Source organism: Echeneis naucrates, chromosome 11 (assembly GCF_900963305.1).
Source record: "Echeneis naucrates chromosome 11, fEcheNa1.1, whole genome shotgun sequence".
Lineage (NCBI taxonomy): Eukaryota > Metazoa > Chordata > Actinopteri > Carangiformes > Echeneidae > Echeneis > Echeneis naucrates.
The window spans coordinates 710,776-733,183 of NC_042521.1; the positions used below are offsets into that span (position 1 = coordinate 710,776).

General features: G+C 44.9%; 1 protein-coding gene across 2 annotated transcripts in view; it reads right to left on the reverse strand.

Annotated features, from left to right (window-relative positions):
• The window catches only part of LOC115050522 (zinc fingers and homeoboxes protein 2-like), a 78,600-nt gene that overhangs the window by 18,971 nt on the left and 37,221 nt on the right, over positions 1-22,408 (reverse strand). The window contains exon 1 of one of the 2 annotated variants that reach the window (XM_029513357.1): positions 521-639. The exons of the other annotated variant lie outside the window; for it this stretch is intronic. The gene's annotated coding sequence lies outside the window, so the exon portion shown is untranslated. Of the gene's footprint in view, positions 1-520; positions 640-22,408 lie in introns of those variants that run through there. 2 annotated transcript variants of the gene reach the window in all.

Sequence of the window (22,408 nt, forward strand, 5' to 3'; positions counted from 1 at the left end):
AGAAGACAAATTGAAAACAGATGAAGAGGATGAGGCCGTTTGGTTGAGCTGAAGAAAGTGCCAGAGAAATAATAAAAAAATAAAATAAACACAGAGGCTTTTTTTTTGGTGTGTTTTCTATCAGCAAAGTTGGAAAAGGTGTCCCAATCCTTTAGGGGGTGGGGATGAAACATACTTGCCAGAAAAACTGAGTATTTCAACACTTAATTAGTATCGGGCAAGCTGTTATTTGTCCCAAGTGTCACTTAATGTTGGACATATTTCATGCTCTCGCAGCCTTGATGGGCTTCTCGCTGGCTGCACGGGAGACACACCGACTCTGCTGCTGCCACAGTCCACTTTCAAGTGTTGTGCTGCGCAGTGAGACTGAACTAATCCTGTGTTATTATAAATCTCATGCATTTACACTGCTGTTTACTGCGCACGCCGGCTAATGAGATTTCCTCACCAAGCAGGTGAAGACTACAGCGGGAAGATTAGTTAGTATTAATCAGCTCTCAGGAAACTAGTCAACATTAACCTCACAGCTCCGAGGGGACGACTGCAGACGCAGGGCCGACACAAACCGGAAACCGACTCGTGAGCAGACATCTTGCTTCCACCTGCAGGGTTCCACCTGCTGACCATCGCTGACTCTACTGGTACAAAAAAAGTCAGACTGTATTGAAGTCTATGGGAAAATGTCCCTCCTCTTCCTCAGTCAACGCTTTCCTGATGAGTTTATGGTCTCAGTCTCTAGTTTGCCGTATTCAACACAACCTGATTTGGAGGACGCCACCTTCTCTTCCAAATATGGTTTCTTCTGGTTTCAAAAACCAAGATGGTGGATACACAAATTAGAAACTGGGTGACGTCGAGCTGGGCTGAACCTGCTGCTCGGGGATCGGTGTCTCTAACCCGCTGGTCTACTTTGGGCTTCTTCCAGTCGAGTAGTTCTGTTTCCAGACTTTGAAATATCGCCACGTCCTTGTTGCCCCATCGTGGACTGAAACAGACAGGAATGAACTGCTGGCACTGAGTTCTGTTATTCTTCCACGGATGATTAAAAACCAAGAATCACCTTACACCTCTGGCACTCGTCCAGAAATCACAGATACATACAAACTCTCCAACACGACAGCATGCAACGGCCGATCGCTTTGAATCTGACAAGATGCATTTTCCAGCTGAAACACGATCGGTGTTCCTCCTTTAAAGACATTCTTGTCTCCACAGATTGATAAAAAGGGAAAAATACAGAAAATATCAACCAATAATGCATCGGCCGTTCTGTCCACGAAGAGCTGCTTAAAAATACTTTGCCAGAGGTGAAATGGGAAAAGACAGAGAGAGGCAGCTGGAAAAGGAGATGAAACAAGAGGAAAAAGAAAACAGTGTGGGAGGAGTTGAGGAGAAGAGAGCAGAGTTACATGTATAGGAAGAGGTGGAGGGAGACGAGCGAGTAGGTGCCAAGAAAAATGGAAGAAAGTGGTGCAGATGAGCAGGAAAGGAGCAGAGACAGAAAGGAGGGGAAAGACAGAAGTGAAGACAATCACAGACACAGACAGAGCTGCAGGCCGAAGCAGCCGTGGAGGCCTCGCTCCATGTTGACAGGGAACGACGCCGCGGCTGCCAGCTCCGGGAAAACGGAAGAAAAAGGAGGAGGAGAAAAAAGAAACACAACAGTGTCATGTTCTGCTGCATCACTAGATCGGCCTCGAGGACTCCGGGCCAACTTCTGACGAGGGGAGTCATATGCCGCTTGGCTGCATCCCATTTGGTCGGGCTCAGCTCGCCTCCACGCATCCTTGTAATTACTCGTACAGTATTTGTGCACAGGGGATTGTTCGGAGCACGGCAGTACTCTGTAATTATGGAGGAAATAATAAAACCGCCGCTCCGACAACAGTAATTTTCACATTTTAAGGGAAAAAAACCATCAAAATTTGTTTTTAAGAGTCAGGTGAGATCTTTGACAAAAAGAAAAACGAAGCTCTTCCCTTCACCGACACGTCCCACTTTAAATCTTCAAATGTGGCCGCTTGTTTGCTACACACACTCTTCCCCTCCTCCCGGGATTTCCCTCTTCTAAAACCTCTGCAAACCAAATTTAGAACCAGGCCGGGACACCTAAACTCCCCTGAAAGTGACACCGAAGTAACCGGAGCACGGCGGCCGGGCGAGGCAGGGCTCACTGCAGCTTCGACTGACACTGACGAGAGAAAAAAACATCAGTCTCACCTCCATCAAGGACAAAGCCAAGCATCAGTCTGACAACAAACTGTTTCCATCCATCTATCTGACTGCACGTGGAGGCGAACAAGGGCACGCTGGAGAGAAAAGGGTGTCGAGGAAGCCATAAAACAACTTGGAGCTGAAAAAGAAGGTAATGAAGAGATACCTTGGGAAATGAAATGACAAATTAGGAGGATGAAAAGGCAGATCGAAAGGAGCCAAGTGTGCTAATCGGGGGGGTTAAAGACTTTTTACTGGAACAAGGGCAAACTGGAGGGGCAGAGGCCTTTCAAGCAGGAAGACGCAGAAAAGGCTCATCCCATCGGTTCTCATCTCGAACGGCTGTCTGACAGAGATGCAGCTTGTTCTCCATCATAATGTTTAATCACATTTCGTCCTGACAATCTACCACCGGTCCACTTTGCCCCCAACAAAAAGGGAACGGCACCCCGAGAGTCCTTCAGGCCACAGCGAGGACATTCAGATACGCTGACACACCAGACAGTCATGGTCTTTAAAAAAAACTAAACAAAACAAAACACGGTGACGGCAGAGAACAAACCTCATCAAGCAGCTTCTGCTGATAACCGACCTTCATTGGTTTTTTTAAGCTGATGGCACCAAAACAAAATGCCAGAAATGTCTGCTGAGAAGACGGAGCGGATGGTCGTTCGTCCAAACGAGCGTCATCACTTGTGGTTTCACTGTAAAGGCGCTTTTGTTTCTGACATCAATCACCCGCCATGAGAATGGACGGAGCCGAGAGGGGAAGAGTATTAAATGCAGACAATATCAGATTCGTTCAATGTGTCAGCACAGATAATGACCGTATTTCAACAGAAACCCTGATGAGCCTCCATGAAGGGCCCCCTGACTTGGAGCGTGACACTTTACTCCACCTCCTGCTCTCGCTGCAAGGCCTCCTGGGAGTCGTGACTCAAAGACGGCGAGAAGTAAATGAATCAAAAAGGGAAAACCACCTGAGAGCGCAGAAGAACGCTTTAAAAACTAAGGAGGCTTCTTTAAGGACGCCGTCGCTCAGAAACTAAAACGTCCCGGTTCCTGTGACACCCCCCACCTCCCTCAGGCTCAGTCATCATGCTGCACAAAAACTGCCAGCTCTGTGTGTGTGTGTGTCCTAAATGATTGATCAAAGGACGCCTTTGTGCGGGCACCTCGTGGTGCTAATGCATCATTAACACAGCTGGTAGTATGACCCAGCTCTTCTCAGAGCGCCGGGCTATTTCCAGCTGCTTCCTCTTAAGCTTATAGCCGTCCAAATCTCACCCAAGTTATATAAGAGTTCTGCGAAACCTACTGAAAGCACGTCACGGCTGGTTTTACCTCAGGTTATTTTAGCTGGACCCTTTTCAGGAGGGAAAACAGAATTTTTATCAGCGGCTGCAGTCTGCAGGAGTTACTGTCATGGGAATTCCTGACCGGAGTCTGGAATTACAGACAGAAACACTCCGGTACAGAAATCACTTCTTCCTGAAAGATAATCCGTCTTAACGGGCCTCTAAGTAGGTCTCTGTGATACAGAAAAAATCGAATACAGTTTGATCCAAATACCTGCCAGCGATAATGTGACGGCGTTTTAAATGGTCAAACATCCTCCAGGAGACAAACCTGCTTCCTCTCCTGAGCCCAGGACCTTCAGGACCAGCCTCATCAGCTTGTCTGAATGTTCTTTATTTGTGTTGACGTCTATGGGAAAATGTCCCACCTCCTCCTCAGTGAACATTTTCCTGATGAGTTCATGGTCTCAGTCTCTAGTTTACAAGCCTTATATCTTGAACCAGGCGATGTCACGGTGCGTCGACACTTACGACTGTTTCAGAAACACTGTGACTAGAGTTTTATTTCACAGCCAAACACAAAAAGCCCCAAAGAGAACCAAGAGTCAGACTGAGTCAGAAAGTAAGCCTGCGACCTGACAGCCAAAGAAGCCTGAGGACCCTCTGGAGACCCTGCTCGTCCCTGAACGGGTCCCAGCACCCCACTTTTGTGGGCTGAGGCCAAACGGCAATCTAAGCATTGGATAACTTGGAAGCCGCCGCCCGGCCACATGACTGATGGATCCTGTGAGGCGACTTGATGTGCCGATGAGAACAATGCTGGCTCTTCATTGGCAGGGAACCTTGAGAGAGCTCTGAGCGCCGGCTGATTGGCTGGATAATTGGAGCAGTGCTCTCCAGCCTCACGCCAAAGCCGCCGAGCGCCGAGCGGGCCAAAATGCTCGGCGCATCGAGCGGCTCAAGGTCGAGGCTGTCGAAGGCTGCAGTCATCAAACCGTCCATTCATCTCACTGATGTCTTATCGCTCACACTCCGTCAGTCCACATCGCTGAGTGAACTCTGCTCTGAAAACATCTGCCAATTTTTTTATTCAATTTACATTACAGCTTCAGATTTAAGGTCAGCAGATCTTTTAATATGTCATTTCAGTGTCTTTGCAAGTTATTAAAACAATTTTTACGTCATCATAAAACCTTTTAAAGGTTCATATTTAATTTATCTGAAGGGTTGATGTCCTTGAGAAGATAAATCTGAATCTGAGTGTAATTTTACTTTTCTCTGGAGCTCTCACACCAACAGGCCATTCAGCCAATCATCAGCTACCTTTAGATCATATGGACCTTTAATTACTGTAAGTTCTCAAGTCGATTTTAAAAATTAAAGTCAAATGAATAAAACAGTTGTGACCTGACAGTTAGAGGAGCTGTTTTATTCCTCTTCAGGACTCTACATGTGATTCTCAACCTGAGATATTAATAATGGTGATAGTAAAAAAAAGATCTGCTTTTAATAAGTGAAACATACTCATGAAAAAAAAGAGCTTCTATGAATTTCACTTCACATTCTGTTTCTGTTTTATGTTGTTAAGTCAACAGAAAAAACTATCAAGAGACTAAAAGTCTGAATCTTTACCAAGCTGAATATCAGAATAATAATAAACTGCAAAAATAAGTACTAAAGGTCAGAGGTCAAGATCAGAGCCAGTTGACACACCACTTCATATAGGAGCAGCATCACACGCACACACACACACACACACAAAATGCCCTGACCTCCAACTGCCATTATGGACAAATACAAGAAACACACACAAATACACACCAGCATGTTTTAGGAATTCAACACATACACACACACACACACCCCCACCTGACATTCTATCAATCCTCTGCAGCGATTTGTCGACCCCCCCCGCGACTATGAAATATGAATGAAATACAATTAGCAGCTTTGAAGAACTTCATCAAGGCCAAGCCCTCATCCATAACCCCCCCAAAACCCCAGCACTGCCCCCCCACCTCCTCACACACACACACACACCTGTCAGAATACCAAATAAATAAATTCATTAATTAAATTAACCTGTCCTTGGACGGAGCAGCCAATCACAGGCCTCCGTCAGGGCAACAGATAAATTATCACGTCTCTTTTCTTTTTGAAAACAACATCGATTTATTTCTCATTTATTTATTTATTTCTGAGAAATGAAACTTTTTTTTTTTTAACTCCTTTAAATTTTGTTTTTCTGTTTCGGCGCACGACGCTGCTTCGTCCTCATAACCCGCCCCTCGCTCCCCCATCCCCCCCCCACCCCCCCAACTGCCATCCCAAAATTTAATGGATGCAGTGACTCATTAAAAAGTGAAGGGGGGAGGGAGGGAGGGGGAAGGTGGAGAGGGAGGAAATAAAAAAAAGGAAAGAGAGAGAGAGGAAAGCGGTGCTTCATTTCCATGGCGTTACCATGGCAACAGCAGCACAGGAGAGACGGTGAGGTGCCCTTCTGCCGTCGCAGCGCCTCGCCGCCGAATATTAACCAGGCCTGTACGCTCAGGTGCTAATTAGGAGAGGAGGAGGAGGAGGAGGAGGGGGGGGGAGGTCAGGAGGGAGGAGAGAGGGGATGACAGTGAGGAAAAAAGAATGAGAGAGGGGAGGAGAGGTCAGGATAGATGGGGGGGTGAGGCGGCGTTGGTGAAGGAGTGGACGGGTTTTTCTTTTAACCTCCACGAGAGGAGACGAGAGAGGAAGAGAAAGAAAAGAGGAGAGGAGGAGGAGGAAGTGGTCAGGGGATGAAGAGGAACAGGTGGTAGTCGGGGGTGAGGAGGAGGAGGAGGAGCGAAGGTCAGGGTGAGGCGAAGAGGAGAGCAGAGGCAGGAGGTCAGGGGGTAAGAGAAGGAGGGAGGAGACGAGAAGAGAGCAGAGGGAGAATAAAAAAGGACAGAAAGGAGGACACAAAGATGAGATGGGAGGAAAAAAAGGAGGTGAAAAGAGGACAACACTAAAAACAGTAAAAAAAATGAAAAGATGAAGGCGATAAAGAGGAAGGAGGGAAGGAAGGACAGATCAGACAGAAGAGGGGTGAGGATAGAGGGGAGATGGCGATAAGGAGGAGAGGACGGAAAGATGAGGGTGAAGGATGAGAGCAAAGAGAGATAAAGAGAGGGAGCAAAGTCAAATAAGGACAAAGGAGCGATCGAGAGTATGAGAGAGAGGAGGACAGGAAGGAAGGAAAGGAAAAGACAAAAGGAAGGATGAGAGGAGGCGAGACAAAGAGTTGGGTCAATGAAACATACATGAGACAGTAACTGTGTGCGTCTGTGTGCGTCTTTGTGCGTCTTCCTCTCTTCTATATGAACAGGTCCAGTCTGCAGGCTGTGTGTGTCTGATTTCGCCTGTTGTGCATTATCGTGTCCTCAAGTCACGTGTACGTTTTTTCGAGCGTACGTGTGCACAAGTTGTCTCCATATGTCTGTGTGTGTGTGTGTGTGTGTGTGTGTGTGTGTGTTGTGTCCTCAGTTAACACAGCACTGTCTCCATCCAGCTGCTATAAGCCTGAGAGACTGTGTGTGTGTGTGTGTGCGCTCAAACTTATATCCCGTCGTATATAGGTCAGTGAAGCTGGTCCATGCTAAGAGTCACTGCGCCTCCACCTCACATCGTTGAACAGAAGACGCCACGATAAAAAAATAAAAGCCGCCGTTAAAGGAACAGGAAGAGCGCCGTTTTAAGGGGACAGGCGCGGCGACGAATCATGATGCCGCCACCTTAAAATCCTATCCCATGATTCTTAGCATGCATCCTGAGGGTCGTTGGACCTTCAGGTTCATCAGATCTATCAGACCTATTTATTTATTTATCCGTCTTGGACGCTTCCAAATCGTATCACAAATAAAGCACATACACAGCGGGAGTCGGTTTCACCTGCCGACAGTTTGAGTGCTGGTCCACCGCGGCGCGGCGCAGCATTGTAAAGAACGTATGCACTCAGGCTCCTGTAAGGCGCTTTGGATAAAAGGTTCCACCAAATGGCATATTTTAATGGCACGTTAAATCCTTTATGGGGATTTAGTGAAAGGACTTAGAACCTTCTATTTAAAAAAAAAAAAATCAGCTGAGCTGCGGGCAGCCGGAGCTTTATTCTGATGTCAAATTATTTTAGTTTAGTTTACAGAGAAACGTCAGGTAAATAAACCACTGGCACTTACATCACTTTAAACCGGAGCTCAACGTCTGACTGCACAAACCGTTTCCTGCTCTAACGGGAGCGTATTTAAACCAGACTACATGAACATCTGAAGCGCTTCGTAGGCCGAAGACAACGTATTCCCTGAGGCACACCTTCTTCTCTCAGACCGGAGGAGACAGCCACATAAAGTCAGTTAAGCTCAGTTTCTGGACGCAGGCTGTGATCCGTTAGGACCCTTAGACTGGTTTTTATTTTGAGGGAAACTGCTGAAAGCAGAGTTTACCATCTCCGACTAAAACAACCCGTCCATCTGCGTCTGGTTTCTGTTCGCTCACTCAGGGATTACAGGAATATCACGGACTGCTTCCTGCCCGCTGCCATACCAGCATTTCCAGCTCCGCTACGGCCGCTCTCACTGCGAGTGTCTCCAGATAACACTGTCTAGAATGAAAATGCAAATGTAAATAACCACCCAGCGATGGTGCTGGGCGGTTATAAAGGTTATAAAGGCGCTGCTGGGGGTGTGTGGAAAAAAAGGCTTGCTCCTCTTCCTCTTGAATAGGCAGGATGGGCGAAGAGGATTCCATCAGTGTTTCTGTGGAGGTTTTACTGTCACATGGGCCGTAATGCTGCCTCACAGGGTCTTTACGGCCTGCCAAGAAACATTTCTGGAGCCGGGCGTGGAGGGAGCCCTGCTGAGGAAAAAAGAAATGCTCCGGACAAAAGCACTTCTAATAAACTTTTATTAGAATAAATCAAGAATAATCAGTCCCAGAGCAAAGCACTGTGACTGATTTATTCTCTCACGTTACTCAGTTTCCATTCTGTCTTTTATAACGGCGTTTACGACGCTGTGGGTCTGGATCTAAAGCTCGGCACAGGCAGAGGAATGTGAGTTAAACCGGCCTGTTTAGGTTCTGATCTGGAGTCTGATTACTGCCTCAGCCCGGCTGACGAAGCAGAATCTGTGCGATCAGAAGGTCATCTGAGGAAAGCGACTACATTCAGCCCCCACCTACCTCCACCTGTCAAAGCTAGCAAAAAAAGGCCCTAAAAGTTGGTGAAGGTCGTTTGGTGAGTCTTTCTGACTCTCTGATTATTCTCTTTGTTGTTCCGGTACCTTCTGTCGACTTACAGAAGCCCTGGGTGATCTTGATAAGTCAGCTCTGCCTCCAAACCCTGACGTTAACGCTAACTGCGGCCTTCCCTTAGATGGGTGATGAGTGAATGCCCGACTGTCCGATCTTATACCGTCGGCTCAAGGTGCAAACTTTCCGTCCCCGTGTTCAATCGGCAGAAAAACATCACGTGGATGTGAAGGATTTCCATCAGAAGTCAAAGAGCTAACAGACAGAGACGTGAGCGGAAACCTTCCTTCTTGTTACTTCTCCGGATTTTAATAATAAAGTCACAAAACAAAAAGAGATTTGCTCTCATTAGAGAGCGTGAGTCGACTCCAGCCGTCAGTATCTAATTATCACCTGTAACGCTCAGGTATTTTTCATTTGATTAGCCGAATGCAAAAACGTTATCTCAGTGGCAATAACGTGGACAAGCTCTTATCTCACTTATGAGAAACCTGAGAGAGATGCGTGGCTGAGATTAGCCGGGACGCCGAGACTCGCACACACCTTATCTTGTTTACTGTTGGGCGTTTGCAGTCTGCCTAAACTCTGTTTCCATGGTAATATTAGGATTACGCCATGCTGAAATATTCTGAATATTGTTTATTCCTGTATGAATCAATCGGATATTGCTGATGCCCTGATTGCACGGACTCCTTCCAGCCTGTTTCCACATTCGGTTTTATTCTCCTCGCCTCATTACGAAGAAACCTGTGTTGCTCTTTTCCTGCCTCCTCTCAGAAATGTCCATGGAGACAAAAAAAAAAAAAATTCCAGCACAGGGAGGTCAGAGGTCAGCGTAGGTATTCACTACTTGGCTGAAGGGCCCTTGAGCAAGAGGCTTGTTAATACAGGGGGTTTGAACCGGAGTGCTCCAATGTCTCCTCGGTCCAACCGACGGGGAGAGGAGGGGTGAGTGATACAGGGAGGGGCAGGCGACGGAGAAGACCAACTGATAAACACGAGGTCGGTGACACAACAAACACACACACACACACACTTGGTTTTATCTGCAGCTGAATCCGACTTTTCATTCTACCTGCTGACCATCAGAGGGCAACTCCTCTGGTCTTAAAGAAGTCAGAGTGCATTGAAGTCTATGGGAAAAAGTCCCTCGTCCTCCTCAGTAAACGCTTTCCTGATGAGTCTATGGTCTCAGTCTGTAGTTTACAGTCCACTCAGAATATGTGTGGAAGCCCAAAATAGCAGTTAAAAGATAAAAGGCACCATCGTTGGATAAAGCCACACCCCCTTTGAGAAGCCCCACCCCTCTGTGGCCAAAATTCAGATGTGGGCTTTAGCCTTTAGTCTTAAAGCCCGAGCTGTGCCCCCCGTTAACGGCTGCTCCTTTTCCTGGAAAAAACAAGAATCCAACAGGTGGATCCTTCGCAGCTCAACATCCCAGAATTCATTGCTCAGCGGTCATGAAAAAAATATGGCAGCATAAAACAGCATTAAAGCCCGGAGGACTGCACAACAGTTAAAACTGTTGGTTTTAAAACAGCTGTTTTTGTGGAAGAGGGGAGCAGCTGGTACCTGCAGCATGTGCAGCGGGAATCAGGTGATTCCTAACTTGTTCCTGATTGGACAAATGGGAATTTTTACAGCCGTCCCTGGTCTTGCTGTCTGTGGGCTTCAGGTAATGAATTTAATGTTCCCACTTTATCGTCTTGTTTCAAGGGAAGCGGCGCGAAGAGGCACATGATGAACCTGTTTTGACTTCCAGCGGCTGCAAGTCTGTTCCCGCTCTCGGATCGTGGCGCTCCGGGTGTGGGAAGGTTTTCTCCTCTGGTCCAGCGCTCATGCACTTAGCCTTGCTGCAGCTATTTTAATCAAAGTAAAGTGATAATGAATATGCAAATTGAGTCATTTGCTAATTGCCCCCCCCCCCGACTTGCCCATCTGAGGCTCCAAATTAAGCAGAATTTTTGGGAAAAGTCATTTTGGATGTGAAATGTAGGAGGGTCAAAGGTTCAACGGCTGTGATTCCGAGTGTGCCTGACCCTGCCGAGTGTCCTTGAGCCAAGGCCGGACTCCCCCGCTGCAGGCCACATGACCTCTGACCCCTACAATATAATCAAATCCCTCCCAGTGAAACTAAATAAAAAGGAGCGTCTGTACAAAAACCTGCTGAGTGTGTTCTGACACGGAGCGCCGTTACCGGCTGTTTCCGACACTCACCGGCTTTATTTACTCAGCAGTTTGTGTCATTCTGGATGAAAACGGCAGGATACACACAGCAGAGGACACACACACACACACAAGAAGGGAAGCACTGAGAAACACAAATATGTACACATTAATATGCATGCACGAGCAATGGGAGGCAGGGAGGGATGCTCGACCCCCCCACCCACACACACAAACAAACACACACACCATTTACTCCATTTAGTTAAATGTTTTGTTTAAAAAGAGCTTCAGCAATGGAAGGAGGGAAAGAAGGAAAGGAACGGGGGGAGGAAGGACATTAGGAGGCAAGGAAGGAAAAAGGAAGGAGATGGTTTAGGAATGAATGAGGGACAAATTAAGAAAGAGGTGACTATTCAAGGCAGGAAGGAGAGGGAGTGTAGAAAGAAAGGAAGTACTAAAGGAAGAATAAAGGGAAACAACACATGATGGAGGAAAGGAGGAAGGAAGTCTGGGAAAAAAGAGTCCTTCGGAGGAAAGGAGACATGAGACAGAGTTAAAGAGAGGTGGAAGGAAACAAGCAGAGGAGGGAAGGAAGAAGGGGTGAGGTTTGGGTAAGAAGAAGAAGAAATTAGCAGGGAGACATGAAGCTAAAGGCGAGGGGAGAGTAAAAAGGACCGAAGGAGGAAAGGAGTTAAGGAAGGAGAGGTTAACAGGACCGAGAGAGGAAAGGAGAGAGGAAAGGAGAGAAATGAAGGATGGAGGAAGCAAGGAGGAGAAGAAAATCAGGATGACAGACAGGAAGGCAGCAAAAGAGGACGAGATTAAGGAGGAGAGGAAGGGAATAAGGGAATAAGGGAGAAGGATTAGTGGAAGGACAGATGGAAGGAGAAGGAAGGATGGAAGAGAACGAAACGAGGAAGGAGGGATGGAGGGAGAAGGGTCCTCAGGAGGAGAGGAGGGAAGGATTAAAGGAGGAAGGAGGAGTGTCACGAGATGAGTAAAGAGGAGGAAGGAGGGACGGGGGGAGGAGGGGGGGAGGAGGGGGGTAAGGCCAAATAATGGAGCAGCTCATCTCATGGTGAATTTGAATGGAGGCTGAATTAATTTAAATCTCATCACGGCCCGCCCTCTAATACCTTATCAGTTCTGCACGGAGACAAGGGACGTAATCGCATTAGACCCGCCACTCTGCTCTACTGCGCTCTGCTACACACACACAGACACACACAGTACCTGTGCTGGTATGTGCTGCCATTTTTTTTAAAGACACACAAACACACAGTGTTCATGTACTGGTGAACTAAGTGTGTGTGTGTGTGGCTTCATGCTGGGTGTGCGCATGCATTAAAATGAAAACACACACACACACACACGCACAGTGTGAGGAAATGCCCCCATGAGTACGAACCTGAGAGACAACAGCACACACACACACACAGGGAAAGAAATGATGGGCTAAAACACACACAGCGTGTAAACACACACCCGTGGGTGTTTCAACACAGCATGCACGCTCTCTCACACACACACCCAGCATGGATACACACTGACAAATGGGTGTAAAACACACACACACTCATACAGAGCAGGACTAGCAGAGCAGCCTTCCAGTTACCTTCTAGGGGAAAAGGCTCATGGGAAGTTATGCGCTCGGCTGTTGACATTGGCTGCGGCACGATGAGCAGCTTTACAGCGCCGACTCTTCACACTGAAATGCACACACGCACACAGACACACAACCACACAGCTCAACCAGGGCCAAAAATTCACACCGCACATTCCCCAAACAAGATGGCGGATGAGTTATAGGATCCAAACGCCAACTCACACGCTGTGAACAAGATGGCTGAGGAGGCCTGCGACAGCTTCCTGTCTGCGGCGGTTTACGTCCTCAGGCAGAAAAACGCACACCGAAGGACTTGGCGAGTCACGTGCAGCATTTTAGGTGTGTTTGTTTTTCCTTCTGAGTGTTGACCTCAGAGTCAACAGACGGAGAAGAGGCGGCCTCCGCCTGAAAGATTCTTTCACTGCATTCGGACACCAAAAAGGCATTTTCCAGAAAAATCAGTCAGCAATACAGTCAGACTTAGACCAGGTTCAGGCCCAGCCCTCAGCTCCGCCTCCACCTCCAAACATAAACAAGATGGCCAACAGACAAACAACAACCTGGCAGCTCCCAAACAGCAGAACAAAGTGTGAACTTCTACCAGTATGACTCCATCAGGAGGATCAGGAGACAGCGATGCTGCGATCTTCAGCTTTGTGATTATCCTTAAATGTGCGTAACAACGGGGGCTGGCCTTAAACACCGTGATAAGGACGTGTGTGCGTCCAGAGGAGGCGAGGTCACACAGTTTTCCAACCTTCTACACAAACCAAATTGTACAGTGCAGCTAATTATCATTTGTTGAGAAATGTCACATAAAGCCCAGAGGAAATGGGAAAAAAAAAAAAAAAAAAATTAATAGCTGCCGGTCCTGAAACAAATTACTTTAATTCTGAAAGGGGAAAATTGTGATTTCACCAGGAGAGGAAGTGAAGTTTATATAAAAGAATCTATGTCATTTCTTTCTTCTTCTTTTTTTTTTTTAAATTATAGACAAATGAAAAAAACAAAAAAAATCTAATCAAGGTCACCAGTTTATGAGTGAAGCTCACGGCCACACTGCAGGATGAAGTTGAAGGGGTCAAAGGTCAGACAGACAGCTGATTACCTGTCAGTAACCTTCAGACCAAACGGGCCTGTAAACCGTCGGACGGGATTTAATTAAAAATCTGTTGAAGACCTACAACAATGTTATACTAAACAATCGGAGAAGGGGACCTTGATAATCTGATCACTTGTAGATTTCAGCCGCCTCCTCCAGATGCAGTCAGTCGCGATAGAAAGCTCTTTAGATATTGACATTTCAACCGGGAGCCGGATCATTTCTCCATCAGCTATAAAAACACACCGTCCTTTCACCGTTACATGTATGAGGTGACTGTTTCCTGCCGCCGATCCAACCTGCACGGAGCCCATTAACCAAACACAGACAGCCATTTTCAGCCATTAAGGTCTTAACATTATTTAGCTACATTGCCAGCTACTAGAAGCTTTTTTTTTTGCTCTTTACTGCTTTTTCAACTGCTGTTTGGTTAATTAAAAGCTGGGGCTTAGATGTGGCATTTATTTTTTAAACCATCACTTCAGCTTCAGTCGTTTTCACGGAGCTTGGCATTTGCCTCCTTCTCAAGCGACATAATTAGGCCATAACAAGTGTTCTGTTAAACTGCATCACAACTAACACAGGTTTCATGTCTGCTTCGTGTCTCATGTTCAGAGAATAAATAAAGCTAAAACAGTTCAATCACGTCATGGACTCAGAGTGTTGGGCGGCTTATAGACAGTTCCTGTTGGATGTAAGAATTATTGATTGTGCGGAACCTGATCTAACTTTGTGACTGCTGGATTATTGTGGTGCTGAAGAAAACTTTCTAATCTGATAATTCTCTGACTTCACTGAGTCTAAAAACAGTGAGGCGCTTTAAATACCATAAATGTCTTCAGGACATGAAATTGTAACTTCAGCCTCAGGTATGATAAAGGTCCAGACGGTCTGAAGGTCTGAAGGTCAGAAGGTCAAAAGGTCAAAAGGTCTGAAGGTCGGAAGGTCTGAAGGTCAAAAGGTCTGAAGGTCAGAAGGTCTGAAGGTCAGAAGGTCAGAAGGTCAAAAGGTCTGAAGGTCAGAAGGTCTGAAGGTCAGAAGGTCAGAAGGTCTAAAGGTCTAAAGGTCTGAAGGTCAGAAGGTCTGAAGGTCAGAAGGTCAGAAGGTCTAAAGGTCTAAAGGTCTAAAGGTCTGAAGGTCAGAAGGTCAGAAGGTCTAAAGGTCTAAAGGTCTGAAGGTCAAAAGGTCTGAAGGTCAGAAGGTCAGAAGGTCTGAAGGTCCAAACGGTGTAAAGATAAAGGTAAAGAAGTTAAAGAGCACAGAGAAATGCTCAAAGTGCAAAAGTGAGCCTTAGAACCAGCCTTCAGGACTTCTGCGACTTTGTGATGTCACAACAAAGCAGTCCCCGCCTTCAGCCACACCTCTAAATCCAGATCATCCAAACCCGGCAGGATTTGATTTCTCTGAAATCATCTTTTTTTTCTATTGATACCTCAAGATCTGATAAATAAATCTGCAAATCGGACAACAGGAGTGAAACACAGGCCTTTAATTTACTTCCTGTCACGTGTTCTTCATCCTCATCTTTTTTTAAATCAAGACCGCAACTCAAAAAAATTAAAAATAAATAAAAAATCATCCAACTGTCCTCATTTTTAAAGATTTTTCATCTTAAAGGTTTTGGATCAGATCGGATGGACCGTAATGTTCAACAAATTCTACAGCAAAACAAAAAAATCTGATGTTCTTAAAACACTCGGATGTGGAATTTAAGTAGTAAATTCCTGTGCAGGCGTCATTTCAAACGCATTAGACGACACATATTCCAGGATTACCACAAACACACACACCAGACACAGTTTCCAAGAGAGAAAGCAGGCAGAGAAGGAAAAAGCGGAGCTGGCAGGTGAGGACGCTCTGAGGTCGGAAAAAATGTTCATTCAAACCAGATGAACTTTCGAAGGTCGAGACCGAGACTGAGGCTGTTTACTACATGTGGGAGTGTAAAAACCACACACACACTGAGTCAAACAAATGTGTGTGACCTAATGAACCGGCCGATAACAAGTGACTGCGGCTGATTCTCCGTCCAAAGAGTCGCAGCTTCCAGCTCCAACCGTCTTCTACTGAACATCAGAACATTTTCCCTTAACGGAAGACGGGACTTAAGGGAGTCACGCATGAAGAAATGCTACAGTGAACATCTTTAAAAAAAAAAAAAAAAGGTGGAGACTAAATCGGACTTTAAGGAAATGGAGCTGGAAGTCTTGTGTGCTTTTGAATGTAAAAAGAAATCCTGAAGTCCTTCAGTTCTGATTTTAAGAAAACCTTCAAGGAAATTGAACCATTCATTTTGCACACAGTTCAAATTTAAGTGATTCCTCAACTATGGGGAGAAAAACTCTGAAATATTTCAGTGAACATTTAAGAAAACTTTAAGGCCACTTTAACTCTCAAGGTCAAGATATCCTAAATCAGACTATCTTTTGTGTTTTTGTGATTTCATCAGTGAAAAGGGCACATTTGTGCGAGGATGAATAAACACAAAACAAAGTTGTGGATTCTTCAGTGAATAAATAAAAAGTTTTCAAGATTTAACAATTTTTTCGCTTTAATAAGGGCAACGTCCGTTTGGTTTGTTATTTGGACAAAAGGGAAGAATTCCTGTGGATGAAAGGAACTAGATTTTGGCTCAGAAATGTTATTACAAGTCAGTTCACTTCCCTTTAATTGGGTAAAAAAATAAATTTTGTTCTTTTGATTTATTTCAGACGAGCAAAAAAAAAAAATCAACTTTGAAATAAAAAGAAATTATCATCTGATTAGAAAATCTGAGAGCAAGGATGAAATGGTTTCAGCTTTCTAGATAATATATCATCATCACGCACTCAGATGTTATTTAACGACCTCTGAAATGTGACTCTGGGCTCTTTGTGGGAGTTTCAATGTGCAAAGTTACAGATTATATCTTTGATTGATGATTGACGGGACGATCGGTGATGATCAATAATAAATATCCGCACACAGATGGTGAAGGAGGAAAAACCCTGAACCTCAATACGGGAGAAAAACGCCTTAAGGTGTTAACTCTGAATTCAGGAACTTTAAAGAAAATCAGATTGAACAGTTTGAAGATAAGAACAAACCTGAAATGAGATCAGCTCCCACATTCTGTTTACATTCAGGCATTTGACAGAAATAAAACTTTCCTCCTCTCGTCATAACAGTCTGATCCAACATGGCCGCCTGCTGATTGTTGCATCCAACTGTTGTGTTTTATTAAGGGTCTTGTTGTTGTTTGGGAAAACTCAAACAACAACAAGAATAAAATAATTTGTTCAGTGATGAACAGAAAATAATGAAAAGAAGCTGAATAATAAACTAAAACTCTACAGAGCCAAATGGATTCTTTAGGTCTGGGGGCCCCACGGGCCAGCAACTGCTGCAACAAACAACAACAACAATCTGACAACACAGTGTGTCTGCACAACATCTGTGCTGAGAGGATGACACCTTTACGGCTCTTCATTGTCCCCCTTCCTCCCCCAGGTTTGACTCCAGCTCAGGCTGAACATCCAGCAGACGATGTTTCTGATATTTCACAGGATGAATCAATAAAATCACCTGCACCGGGACACGCCCACTTCCTGAGCACACACACACACACACACACACACACACACACACACACACTCTTATTTCCTTTTGTAATAAAGCGTCAGTTAATAAGAGATGGATTTTTTTTGGCTGAGCCAGTCGGAGACGGAGGAAGACGTTCTGGCTGCCAAATCAGTGTTTTCACAGCCTGAATCACAGCTTACCACTGATACTAACACACACACACACACACACGGGGGGTGTAGTTACACACTCACACACAACTAAAACTAATTAGAGACACACACACACCAGCATCACAGCACACAGTCTGCAGCCACTTGCAGGGTGTGATGTGTGTGTGTGTGTGTGTGTGTCTGAGTTGTGGCGCAGTTGTTCAACAACCATCAGTTACAATTTCTGCGTCTCGCTGGTCCAGACTGGACCAGGTGAGTCAGTCAGGTCGGTCCTGACTGGGAACGCCACCTGTTGCCATAGTGACTCAGGTGGCTCAGGTCTTCACCCTCCATCTCGGGTCACGGACTATCAGATCCTGCTGCTCACTTCCTGCCTGACAAATCCCAGACCGTCACCTGCAGCACAAAGCCAGTCCTAATCTTCACACACACTTCTAAAAAAATCAGAATGGGACACAAACACAAACCACATACAAACGCAGACAGTCACACCGGTATTTCTTTTCCTCCTGTCTCATCTCATTCTTTGAACCAACACACACACACACACACACACACACACACTAAACTGTTCACATTGGGTGGAGAAGAACAACAGTCGCCATCAGAAGGCCCTCGTCTTGGAGCAAAATCTGTCTCTCTCTCTCTCTTTCTTTTTGCCTCTCTCTCCCCCTCTCAATTACTCCTCCGGTGCAGTTTGGGCTGTTTCCATGGCAACGCGCCGAGTCCCATGGTTGCTGGAGGGAGAGAGCGAGCTACCCCCCCCCCCCCAAAAAAAAAAAAAAAAAAAAAAACCCAGACAAAAAAAAAAAAAAAATCTGTTAAACACTCCTTCAAACTGTGTTAGTGTGAGTGTGTGTGTGTGTTATTTCTCCCCAATGATTGGAGTGGCTCTACCAAAAAACACCAATTTGAGTCAGAGCCTCCGTCTTTGTCTTTGTGAGAGTCAGACTGCTTCGCCGCCTCAAACAGATATCGATGGATTATAGACTATTGATTCACACACGCAGCACGTTTCCTGATCTTTAACCCATGAGGTTTCTGTTTGGACATTTAGTGAAGAAATAAATGGCTGAAACTGGAACGGACAACATCCAAATTTTTATATTGTGATGTTGTTGTTTGTTAATAATAATGTATGAAATTTGTGTGTTTTTGTCTTATAAATATTGTGTGTGTTCAGTGTCCTGTGATCAAGACGTGAGCTGTAATTGATTTTTAAAAATTCCTGACGTCAAAACTGAAAATTATCTGATAGAAAGAAAAAAAGAAAGTGTGAAGATGTTTAATTTCTATTCATTCATTCATTCAACAGGCAGCTGAGGAGGAGGAGGAGGAGGAGGAAGAGTGTAAAAGGATGAAGAGAGAGAGGGAAAAACGGAGGGAGAAGATAAAGATACGTGTTGGAAATAAAATGGTTGAAAAGAGGAAAATAAAAAAAGGTGGAGGAGAGAGAGGCGAAGCAAAGGAGACGAGGAGGAGGAGGAAAGGAGGGATGAAGGAGAGAAGGAGAGGAAGGCGGGGCCTGTGAAGGAGAAGAAGAAGAGACGAGGAACAAGATAGAAAGAAACCCAAAGAGGAGAAAGAATCTCCGTCCTTTTGTTCCTTCTCTCCTTCCTTTCCTCCTTTGATTCTCTTTTCCAACTCCTCTGGTGTCTGTTTGTTTGTACATCAATAATTTCTGGTGACGAACGGCCTTTTCATCGCTCACATGCCAACCTGAAGGCTGACACGCTCACTTTCTTATTTCTTTTCATTTTCTCTCTCTCTCTCTTTTTTTCCGGAGCAGTCGCTTCGACAGGTAGATGTCAACTTTCCTTTGCTGGTGTCTGTTAAGACCCCCCCTCCACACACACACACACACACACACACACACACACACACACTGCATGGATAGAAATAAAGACAAAGACGGGTTTAAAAAAATGTTAAAATAACATTTGGATTGCTCCAAATAAATAAATGTGATGAAATAAAAGGTTTGATTATGAGTCCTGACCGGTGGGGGGGGGCTACATGAGCTTTTGTTTTGAAAAGATGATAAATCAACCCAATGAATTGAGTCTCATCATCTTCAGAGAAAATAAACAAACATGCACAGTTTGATAATGTGATATCTGATATTATTGGAGTTTCAGTTTCATCTCAACTACGTATAAATAATTAGAACGTCGTCATAGAATTGTCCTTCATGTTCAAAGTGTTTTTGGGACGTTTGAATTTTATTATTGTTGTTTCAAATGATTCTGCATCCTAAAAGTTACAAAAAGTGTTTTATGTTTAAAGTGATTTTCAAAATGTATATTTAGATTTTATTTTTAAAGAATAGACTTTTCTGGAGAAATTATATATATTTTTAATTTTTATAGATTTGTTAAACTATTTTTTTTAAATAAACAATGATTTAAGTGATTTTTGGTTTATGGAATTTTATTTTTTAAGACATTTGGTGACATTTAATCATATTATGGCTCTTTGAGAATTCTTTGTGTTTAATATTATAATATTTTATGTATTTGTAACATACTTTGTTGAATTTATTTGTCTTTTGTAAACATAATTCAATGACTTTTTAAAACTTTATTGACAGGCCAAGGTGTGACGGACAATAAAGAAAATAATAATAAATTGAGCTGCGTTTCCGACAAGCAAGCTTGAAGACACTAAACATTCATCACTAACTTCTCTGAGTTGAATTTCACATCAAAATACCAAAACCTGAAAGTCCAGCATCATTTCATACAGGGGCACTTGAAGTTAATAGGAATATCGATCGGAGAATGATCTGATCCAGAGAATGAATCTACAGGTAACCCGGTCTGAGCTTTTCTGACGCCCCAACTCTTTGAAAATGTTCCCGACAGACAGATCAGTTCAACACAAGTTGTGTGTCACTACGAGGCTTTTGCTGTTTGCTGACACTAAGGCGAAGCCGGAGGTGAAACGCCGGCAGCTCACACCCGATAAATATGTTTCAGAAGAGGAGTAGAAACAAAATTCTGTCTCTTTGGGAAACTGTGTCAGTGTGTGGCTGTTCGGGTTGTGTGTCTGTGTGGGTGAGACACAGTGATACATGAGTGCGTGTTGTGTATCCGTAGCTGTAAGCGTGAGGTGTGTCCCTCCCGCTTGTGATAGTAAAGAGAACAAGTGACATCCCATCAGCACCCTTCACTATAACCTCCCCACATCCAACAACAACACACACACACACACACACAGTGAGAATCTGCAGCCAAGCAGAGAAAATAGTTTGGCTGCACATCCTGTACTGCTTGTTTAAGCTCCACACTGAGAAACACCAAACTCTCTCTCTGCCTCTTTGTCTCCGTGTCTCTTTTTCACTCCATTTTGTTCCTTTTGTCCCTCCGTCTTTCACACACTTTACTTTCACACACACACACACACACACACACTCACCCTCCATGTGGACAAAGCTTCCATTCAGGCCGGTTTTGGTCAAGCGGCTCAGCCGGCTGGTGAGACTCCACAATGAGAAACCGGGGCTGGATCCAGGTCCAGATCTGACTGACTGGTTTTCAGATCTGGATCAGCGGTTTGGACCTGGACTGGTTCGGTTTCTGGGATGATCTGAGGCTTTGCTTTAACTTAAAACTGACTTGTGAATTTGCTCTAAGGACACTGACTGTTTTGAATTTTTTTTTCTCCCCCCCATCGATGGTGCCCTGGCGTGGAGGGTGGAGCCTTAATGAAAATCAACCTATTTCACCTGACTCGCTTTACGAGCTTCTCCTCCAATTATGGTTTCAAAAACCAAGATGGCAGACAGATAAACGGCCTGCTGACTCCCAGTTTATTCGCCTTTCTTGGCTCTGAGTGAAGCTGAGGAGGTCATAGGTTTGATTCTCTGGTTGTCGGGCTGAAGCCGGAGGACTGATTGTTTGTTGTTTGTTTTATTGACGGGCTGCTGAAGCTCTGGCTGATAAATTAAGACCCTGATTTAGATGGCGGCGTTTTCTGGGATCGGTTTGGACGGTTGGCTGATTATCACCTTTGATTACGGTTTTGCCGGCTGACTTTAAGGAGCGACTGACTGACACTCGGTCAGATTCGCTGCCTGCCGCCTGTTTTGATGATTTAAGGACCGGCTGCCTGGTTTTCTGGGCTCAGTTGGGTCTAGTCCACCTCCCCTCAGATCGTCTGACTGACTGGCTGCGTTTGCTGCCTGTTTCTGTCTCTGTGATGAAAGTTTTGGGAAAAATATGGGACATTTTTTTTCCCTGCCACATCGTGATGCAATCTGTGTGTAAGTGTGTGTGTGTGTGTGTGTGTGTGTGTACCAACGCAGCTATATAATATGATGCAATTATGAAATAAACGTGTTTGAGTGCGAGCGTGTCTATAGATTGTGTGTGTGTATACCTATGGCGTGTGTGTTAGCGTGTTTATGCATGCAGAATGATGCAACGAACATGCAGAGCAGAACACACTCCAATAAACAGATATACTGGCATGAGAGACTAATGGGGGGGTGTACTACTGTAAATGTGTCTATTGTTGGTGTGTGTGTGTAAACAAGTGTGAAGAGAAAAACAAAGTGTGTGTGTGTGACTGAGGAGGATTACACATGCAAAATGGGGAGAGTCTTAGCAGGAGGTGTGTCTGAGCAGCAGGGGGGCTGAATGCATGCACGTGTGTGTGTGCAGACCAGCTGGTGTTCCACATGTGGACCTGTCCTACAGAGCCAGAGACTCCAGCTGAGCAGCTCACTCCTACAGTGGATCTCTGCCCAGTGTGTGTTATGAATGTGTAATACATGTATGAGTCAGATGAGTTGTGTCGTATCAACACAGTGAGTCAGAGTGAAACTGATTATTCATGTAATCAAGCAGGATGTGATTCAATGTGAACACATCAATAATCAATCAAAGTATTGATTCTGCATCAATACGCTGAGATTCATTATCAATCAGTGCCCATATAAGAGCTGAGATACTGATTAATATTGGACGGTAGTGAGGCTGGATATGTACCGTGTGTGTGTGTGTGTGTGTGT